Here is an 8,607-nt window from a genome sequence, read left to right as displayed (position 1 = left end):
AATGCCAATAAGTACTTGAGAGAAGAATGCAAATTTCCATTGCCATCTCCCTCTACTTTAAATCGCCGGGTTAGAAAGGTCAATGTCGAGCCTGGAACTTTATACTGATCACTAAATATTCTGCAGTATCAGGCAAAGTCAGTGCGAGAATGTGATCGTGTGTACATCATCCTATTTGATTAATGTAACGTTGGAAAGGAATGGACTTACGATAAGGAAACTGATACTGTATATGAACCGAAAAGCAAAGTCCAGTGTACGATGGTCAGAGGTCTGTAAAATTCATGGAAAGGGCTCATCCATTACGATTTTGAATGACAGGACAAAGCAAATTTTGTTTGATTTAATTGTGAAGCTAGAGGCTATTGGCTTTCCCGTAGTGGGTATGGTGATTGATCTAGGTCCTACAAACGTAAGGCTATGGAATTCATTAGGTGTAAGCATGGATAGATTATCAGTTACAAACCCAGCAGCTCAAAATAGGGAGATTAATATTTTTTGCCAATGCGCTGCATCTCATAAAGCTTATCAGAAATAGCTTCCTCAGTTCTGGTATTTTCTTAGGTGAAGGAAATTTTGTTCATAGTAGACAAGTCCGAGAATTCTTAATGAGAAGTATTAGTGACTTAAGAACTGCACACACACGGAACTTTCCAAAAAACATATCAATGTGTGTGGAGTTCAGCGGATTAATGTGAAATTAGCTACACAACTCTTTTCCGAAATATCAAAGTCTCTTGAATTCTTTGGTAAAAAAAAAGGTCCACTACAGGACAAATATTGGGAAAGTACAATTAAGTTCATTTACCTGGTTGATAATTGGTTTGATATATTCAGTTCCCGTGTTCCATGGGATGTAAATTCTAGAAATGCTTATGGGTTAGATTTAGTAAGGCAAAAGAAAACACTGAAGTACATGATTAACACAGCAAAACCAGTGAGAGTATGTGGGAGTAATGGTTTTAACCAGTTTCAGAAAGGACTGATCATATCAAAGACTTTGCCTAAGTTACTGGAAATTGTGAAGGGTTAGTACAATATCTCCTACATATTAACATACAGATTGAATCAAGACAGGCTGGAGCACTTCTTTGCTTGCCTCAGACAAATGGCTGCATGTTATCAGCATTCATCTCCTGTTGCTGTTAAGCCTGGGGTTAGGTCATATCTTCTCAGAAAAAAAAATCACGTGGGGTCAAAATACAACGTGGAGAAAACAAAATGATAATGTGAACATGTCAGCAGGATCATTTTCCAGCTTCAGTAATGAGCATGCTCCATTGCCTGAGAATGGCGAAGAAAATCTCCAGCGTGAACTGGCTCTGTCTGCAATGGTGTTCTGCTTGTCAGACGAAAACGATGGACCTGAGGCAGATGGTATGGACAAGGGAAATATTTCAGACAACCTTCATTTAGAAGTTAAAAGGGTTAAAAGTTATTGAGGAAGAGGGCCTACCGTATTTTGGTGGATTCTTAGCTCATAATTATCCTCAATATGACTACCTCGGTTCAAAGGCATCAAACAAAGAAGACACATGGATTGGTGCGATTAGCAGGGAAAATGAAAAATAGATGAAACCTATCTTTGAATTTCTAGAAAAATTAAAAACATTGGAAAAGTTATTTATCATGAAGCCAAAGCCCTGCAACCTGGAAAAGCCACTGTCCAGAATGTAGCCAGTCAAATGCTGAATTTGTTTCTCTGCCTAATGAAGTAGTAAATTAGTTCCTTCGCTGTCGTATGTTTTTTTTTTTTTTTGGGGGGGATGAAGTACTAAATAATCATTTATCCACAAAAACTGTAAACAAAATGAGTAAACTGCTAAGGTAATAGATAAATAGATGTATTGATGTATACCTGTACTGACTGATTGATTGATTGAGAGAGAAAGAGAGAGAGAGAGAGAGAGAGAGAGAGATTCTTATTCAATGAACTTCAAGTATGACGTGAGACAATTTTCTGATCCATATGCTTAAATAGAGTTTCAAAGCTTATAATGACATGAGCAGGCTGTTACTAAAACCAGTAAAGTGTTTGGCCAGAGATTAGTTTATTATATACTTGCACCATTTCAGGCATAATATGCACGCACATGCTAAGATATGGTAGGAAAGAAAGACAAATTTTAGTGTGCAAAAATGTAATGTATGAGCTCGGACGCGGGGAGACGAGGATGTGACGTCATCATCCGGGTGCGGCCGCGTTTTCTTTTGCTCCCGGTCGGCCCATGAGTAGACTTTGTAATCTGTGGATATTGTTAATGGCATGAGGTGGGTTTGGTCGGCGAGGGAGGAAAGATGGGTTGCAGCGTGTTTATAGTGGCGAAACTTCCGTTCCATTCATTACTCTTAATATGAACAGAATAGTTCATACATGTATCACAAGCTCGAAGTGCAATCCAGCCGTTTGATAATACAATCCAAAGTTTTAATATCTTATCAGATATTATGCTTAAAAAAAAAAAAAAAAAAATCCGTGCCTTCCGCCATCCTTCCTTCTATACCTGTGCAGAATAGTAGCATCTTTTCATCAAATATTATGCGTTAATCATGAAAAAAAAATATATATATATCTTCAGCCACCCTTCCTCCTCGTAAACCTAAACTCTCCCGAACCCTACACCACACCACACATCAGCTCCAGTCATCCTCCAGCATCCCTCTTTACTTCTGCTACGAATCAGCTGAATCCATGAATTGACTTACCTCAGCTCAGACCTCGTGCAAGTCGAGCGGCGGTAACGCTGTGTTAAAGCTGGAAACTTGGCCAACTGTGTGTACACTGCAAAGCTGTTTTCTGTATTTGTCCTCTTATACGCCATCACGTATCCTACAAAAAAGCTGTTGGTGTCGGTCGCATGTTGCGGTTGATACAGCTTGTGGGCTATTGCAAGAAAGTTCTGTGCAAGTGTTATGTGTCAGAGCATGCAGGCCTATTGCAATAAAGCTTTCTATGTGTTATGTGTTAGATTATTTCTTGGTAGCAGGCCTTTTGTATGTGTCCTGTTTTTTGTCACAGCATGTACTGCAACGAAGGTTTTGGTTTCTTTCTCGTGTTATGTCCAGTTGTGTGTCCTATGCATGGGGTGTAGCAAAGCTTTTGTTGTCTGTTCTGATGTGTTTTAATGTGTACTGGAAATTGTAGTGCATTAATGCTGTAATTCAATATTTTTGCAAAAACTTGTATTTCTGTATGCTTTTGTCCAAGTCTGTACATGTATATGACCTGGAAATGCAATATGTATTATATATTGCAAATTAGTTGCTTGCCACTAGTTTTCGTTTAGTGCATGAAACCATGATTTTTATTGATGTACCTATATTAGGCCATACCACGTTGAATACACCGCTTCCCGTCCGATCAGCGAAGTTAAGCAACGTTGTGTCTGGTTAATACTTGGATGGGTGACCGCTTGGGAACACCAGATGCTGTTGACATAACGTTCTCCCTACGTGTCAAGTGGGGTTGGTGGAGGATTAGTGCCACTCCCTGTAAAACAATTAACTCTGGGCCCTGGGCCACCCCGTTTGGGATACATGGCGTCTGGCAATGAATGAAAAAACCTATATTCGTTCTGGGTTTGGAAACTTAGGAATGCAGTTTTACTTACGAAGGAATGAGAGAGAGAGAGAGAGACTACTGTATCTTATAATGAAATTACTGTGATATTTATAACAAGGAAACTGTTAAGACCTTGAAAAACTTTCTTATCCTTTAGCAATGGTTAACCATATATTTCTTTACAATGAATTATTATAATGTATTATACAATAAAACTTTTTATATCTTAGAGTGTGCCTTGATGGAAGACATTTTCTTTATATATACATACTTCACTTCCTTTGTGGATAAGAGTAAACTTAACAAATATAAATATTACTTCTGCCATTTGAGAATTTTATTTAATGTTCCACAATAAGACAGTATTTGACATGCTGGGTAATCTACCACCTCCACTAGGAGGTGCTCAGTAACACAAATGCTGCGTTTTTACATCGGAGGGATGCAAAGAACGGCATAATTTCACCTAGAAAGATTTTGTATTTGCTCTAATTCTGGCGGGGTTCAGTGCTATCTATCTATCTATCTATTGCCAGACGCCATAATCTCGTAGGGGGTGGCCATTTGACTCGGAGTTATTTGTTTTACAGGGAGGGGCACTAACCCTCCACCAACCTACTTGACATGTAGGGAGCACGTATGGTTTGGTTGTATGGTTACCACCCAGCGTTGTAAATGGTTTCTTGGCTTACAGGAAACCATGTGGTTCAGTGCTACAATGAGTTAATATGAATGGTTGAGTTCGACTGATTATCACCCAGCAAAGATGCTTCACCCCTTTGCACTTTGGCTTATGACTAAGTGTAGTAAATTGGGAGGTCGATTTGACTTGTAACCAAGGAGATCTACTCCTGTCTCATAAGAATGGCCCATTAAAACTCATGCAATCACTAATCCGTATTCAGGTTGTGTGACAGGCCATTTCCATGAGGTAACAACTGGCTATACACAGTTCACTGTTTTTCAAAAAAAAAAAAAAAAAAAAAATCCCTGCCATATATATTTTTTTTTTAACTGCTATATGGTTCAATTATAATATGACCAAATTATATCTTCAACATGTGTCATGTGACTTCTCTGGTCAGCCAAAGAAAAATTCGTGGGGTTCAAGAGGGAGGCTGTTGAAAATATAGGACGTGGTAGTTCTTCATTTCCACCATATATCACAATAGTGGTTTTCATGGAATGGTCACTCTGAGGGATCTACAGATTTCTACATATTTTTTTATCGTACAGGTTCAGGTTTTGTAAATTTTTTGGTGGCAACTTTGTTTTACTTATAGCTGAACTTTTCTCATATCTCTAGCTTCTTTGGTGAGTACAATACCATAATGAAATTGCGATACAGGCAGAGGGCTGAGAAGAGCAATGAAGAGAGTAACACCAATGAGAGAGAGAGAGAGAGAGAGAGAGAGAGAGAGAGAGAGAGAGAGAGCTGTATGCAGTGCTTTCCCCTCAACTTCCCCTTCCCTCCACACACATGAGCGGTATGTTCAACACAGCGGCGATTAAGGTCCTTATATAAAGGCGGCAAATGAGTACAAACTAAGAGTTGGGTACACCTGTTTGCTAGCTTCTTGTGCTTTGTCTCTGTTGTCCTTACAATCGCTGAACATGACACTGCCCACTGCATTATGTAATCTACTGCTTGTCCTCTCTGTTGAAGTTTGCATATAGCATACTTGAGTGTTATTGATACTGTGTTGTTGAGTGAAGACGAAGGGAAGCTGCAAGGCTTGGTGGATGAGCTTGGGAGAATGTGTAAGAAACGGAATCTAAAGGTGAATGTAAGGAAGAGTAAAGTGATGGTCTTTGAGAGAGGTGAAGTCAGTGAATGTACAGCGAGGTTGGATGGTGAGGAAATGGAAAATGTGAGTACGTTTAAGTACTTGGGTAGTGTGATGAGTAAGGATGGAGGTTTTGAGGGTGAAGTGCTTGAAAGGGTACAACAAGGAAGGAAGAAAGGTTGCTGGTTCCTTGAAAGCAGTGATAAGAAACAGGGAAGTGGGCATGGAAGTGAAAAAGTTACTACATGACAGTATTGTGATACCAACTCTAACGTATGGAAGTGAAGCTTGGACGTTGTTGGAAGGACACAAGGCAAGAGCGAGAGCAGTGGAAATGAGTTATTTAAGAGGAGCCTGTGGAGTTACATGGAGAGACAGGCTGACAAATGAGGATATAAAGGAGCGTTGTGGTGTGGATGTGGATGTGATATGAAGTGTTATGAGGAATACACTGAGGTGGTTTGGCCATGTGGAGAGGATTGAGGGTGGAAGACTGACGACGAGAGTGTATGTGAGTAAGGTGGAGAGGGGGAGAGGGAGGGGGAGGCCGAGGATGAGATGGAGGGATGGGGTGGAGAGGTATATGAGAGAGGGGGGTGTGAGTTGGGAGCAGGGCAGTGAAATGGCGGGGGACAGGGCGACGTGGAGGCGATTTGTTTGTGGCCACTTCGAGCGGGATTGAGGTGTCTGGCAATAGATAGATAGATAGAGTGTTGTCTTTAATGCATTTACAGGTGATGTGAGATAGTGTTTGTGCAAGGTGACGAGTTGCGGGTACGGAGGGTCAAGAATAGGCTAATGTAGTTAGAACACTTAGAAGAATATTAGCCAGACTAGTATCCTAACACTAAATAACAAATTTTACTGAGATATCGAGGTTAGTTAAAACATGGTTTCAGAACAACCATCAGTGATAAAATCACGTGTGTAGTTTATGAGAAAAGAAAAATTTTCACAAAGACTATAAGATTTGTTACTTCTACAGCAAGGCTAGGTGAAACTTTATGTATTCATGCAGTTTTTTTTTAAGTAAGCACTGCGGAGCAAAAACATATTTCACCAATTTTACAGTAATATGAAATGTACCTTATTTTTTCATGTATAATGATCACCAGTACAAATACAGAAAGTTATCTTAATGCTTATAGAGCAATGAACTGCTTAGACGAGGATAACGCTTCATCGACCTTCTATATGCCTGCGATTGCCTTTCTCAAGTCTGTGAAATATTATGTAACGCCTTTTGGTTGCTTCCCAGGTACCAGCAACGAGAAACAATTTTGACATGTCGCAAGTGTCGTCCTATGCAGCATCCAGCGATGGCTGGCGATCAGCTTCAATGACAAAACAAGGAGCAATCATGTTTCTAGACTCTAGCGCCATTTAATAACCACCAAACATTGTCAACACATTTACAATACACCACTCAAATTGGTCTGTATACATGCAGTTTAACAAATATCACTTCACTGTTTCACAGCGTTTCAGTTTTACTGCCGCACAGTGTTTTACCGCTCTCACCTATTCCACAGCTCTGAATCAATGTCTGAATTATTTCTTCTCCGTATTTGCCCAAACTACATTGAACTGGTTTTCGGCTTGAGACTGAATGACTAACAGCCTAGCCTTTCCACGGTATTCCCGCCAGGACTCTAGAACAATCTAGACCCTCCAAGAAAATGATGCTGAGTTATAGATGTTTCACTGCCTTCATTTAAGTATAAGTTTTCTAGACTGGTCAACAGTATTCTAGTTAATTCTGGGGAACCTGTGGTGAATGAGATAGGGAATCCACCGCGCAACAGAAAGAATATGAGTTCGATTCACGGGTAGCTCAAGCTCTTGAATTCAGTGTTTCCCTGCTGTCCCTGTTCACCCACCAGTACATCTTGGAATCTGGATATGACATAGACTGTTGAAAACTGTATTTCAGGGAGGAATAGGAATTAGTATAATCTGACAGTGTTGGCTCACTGATCCTCGTATCATCAATATGCACTAACCTAAGATGGTGGTGCATGTATTAGCACAGGCTAGCAACTAGGACCCAAGATCGATTTCGCACGAATAAGACTTTTGGACAAATATTGTTTCATCTCTGTCCATGCTCCCTCGGAGGTACTGAAAACAAAGCATCCAGACCACCTCAATCAACTCTGAGGTGAGAAGTGCATCCCTTCTGGACGGAGGACTACGAGTATATTGACTATCATGGGTCAACCGATAGTGTGACAGCCATCAACACGCTTTTGGAATTCATTCGTACCTATTAAAACTTTGTCTGGCTTTAGCTTGAATAGATTACTAGAAACGTTCTAACCATTAGTGGATTAGTGTGATGATATCAATAATCTCGGGCTTCTATTACTTCCTCAGCTTCATTCGTTTTAAGTTACCCACAAGGCATATGGGCCTGATGGAGTCCCTCCTGTTGTCCTCAAGAACAGTGCTTCAGTGCTCATACCCTGCCTAGGTAAACTCCCTCGCCTTTGTCTATCAACTTGTACCTTTCCTGTTTGCTGGAAGTTTGCTCTCATTCAGCCAGTCCCAAAGAAGGGTGACCATTCCCAACGCTCTAACTATCGTCCAATTGCTTTAACATCCTGTGTCTTAAAAGATTTCGAGTCAATTCTTAACAGAAAAATTTTAAAGATTTTTCCTATCACAACCTTCTTTCTGATCGTCAGTATGGGTTCCGTCAGGGGCACTCCACTGGTGATCTTCTCACCTACCTTTCAGACTTCTGGTCATCCTCCTTTCGGATTTTTGGAGAGAGCTTTGCCATTGCACTTGATATCTCAAAGGCTTTCGATCGAGTCTGGCATAAATCTTTTAATTTCCAAACTACCCTCTTACAGTTTCTATCCTTCTATCTGTGCCTTCATCTATAGCTTCCTTTCTGGTTGTTCTATAGTCGTTGTTGTAGACGGCCATCGTTCTTCCCCTAGATCTATCAACAGTGGTGTTACTCAGGGTTCTGTCCTATCACCAACTCTCTTCCTTTTATTCATCAATGACCTTCTAAGCTGTACATCTAACCCTATCCACTTGTACGCTGATGATTCCACCCTTCACCTTTCCAATTGGTTTCCGCAACATCCATCTCAGCAGTTACTTCAACAAACAAGGGATGAGGCTATGGCACACCTAATGTCTGACTTGTCTCGTATCTCTGACTGGGGTAAAAATAATCTTGTTGTTTTTAATGCATCAAAAACTCAGTTTTTACACCTATCAACCCGACACAGTCTTCCACAG

General features: G+C 40.4%; 1 pseudogene; it reads left to right on the top strand.

The window, feature by feature from the left end:
- The first annotated feature begins 3,319 nt into the window (after positions 1-3,319).
- On the top strand, positions 3,320-3,438 carry LOC145397716 (5S ribosomal RNA; annotated as a pseudogene).
- Positions 3,439-8,607: the final 5,169 nt, after the last annotated feature.

Source organism: Coenobita brevimanus, chromosome 42 (genome assembly GCF_032717465.1).
Source record: "Coenobita brevimanus isolate Jiangsu-jjx chromosome 42, ASM3271746v2, whole genome shotgun sequence".
In the NCBI taxonomy this organism is placed as follows: Eukaryota; Metazoa; Arthropoda; class Malacostraca; order Decapoda; family Coenobitidae; genus Coenobita; species Coenobita brevimanus.
This window is presented reverse-complemented; position numbering and strand designations above follow the sequence as displayed.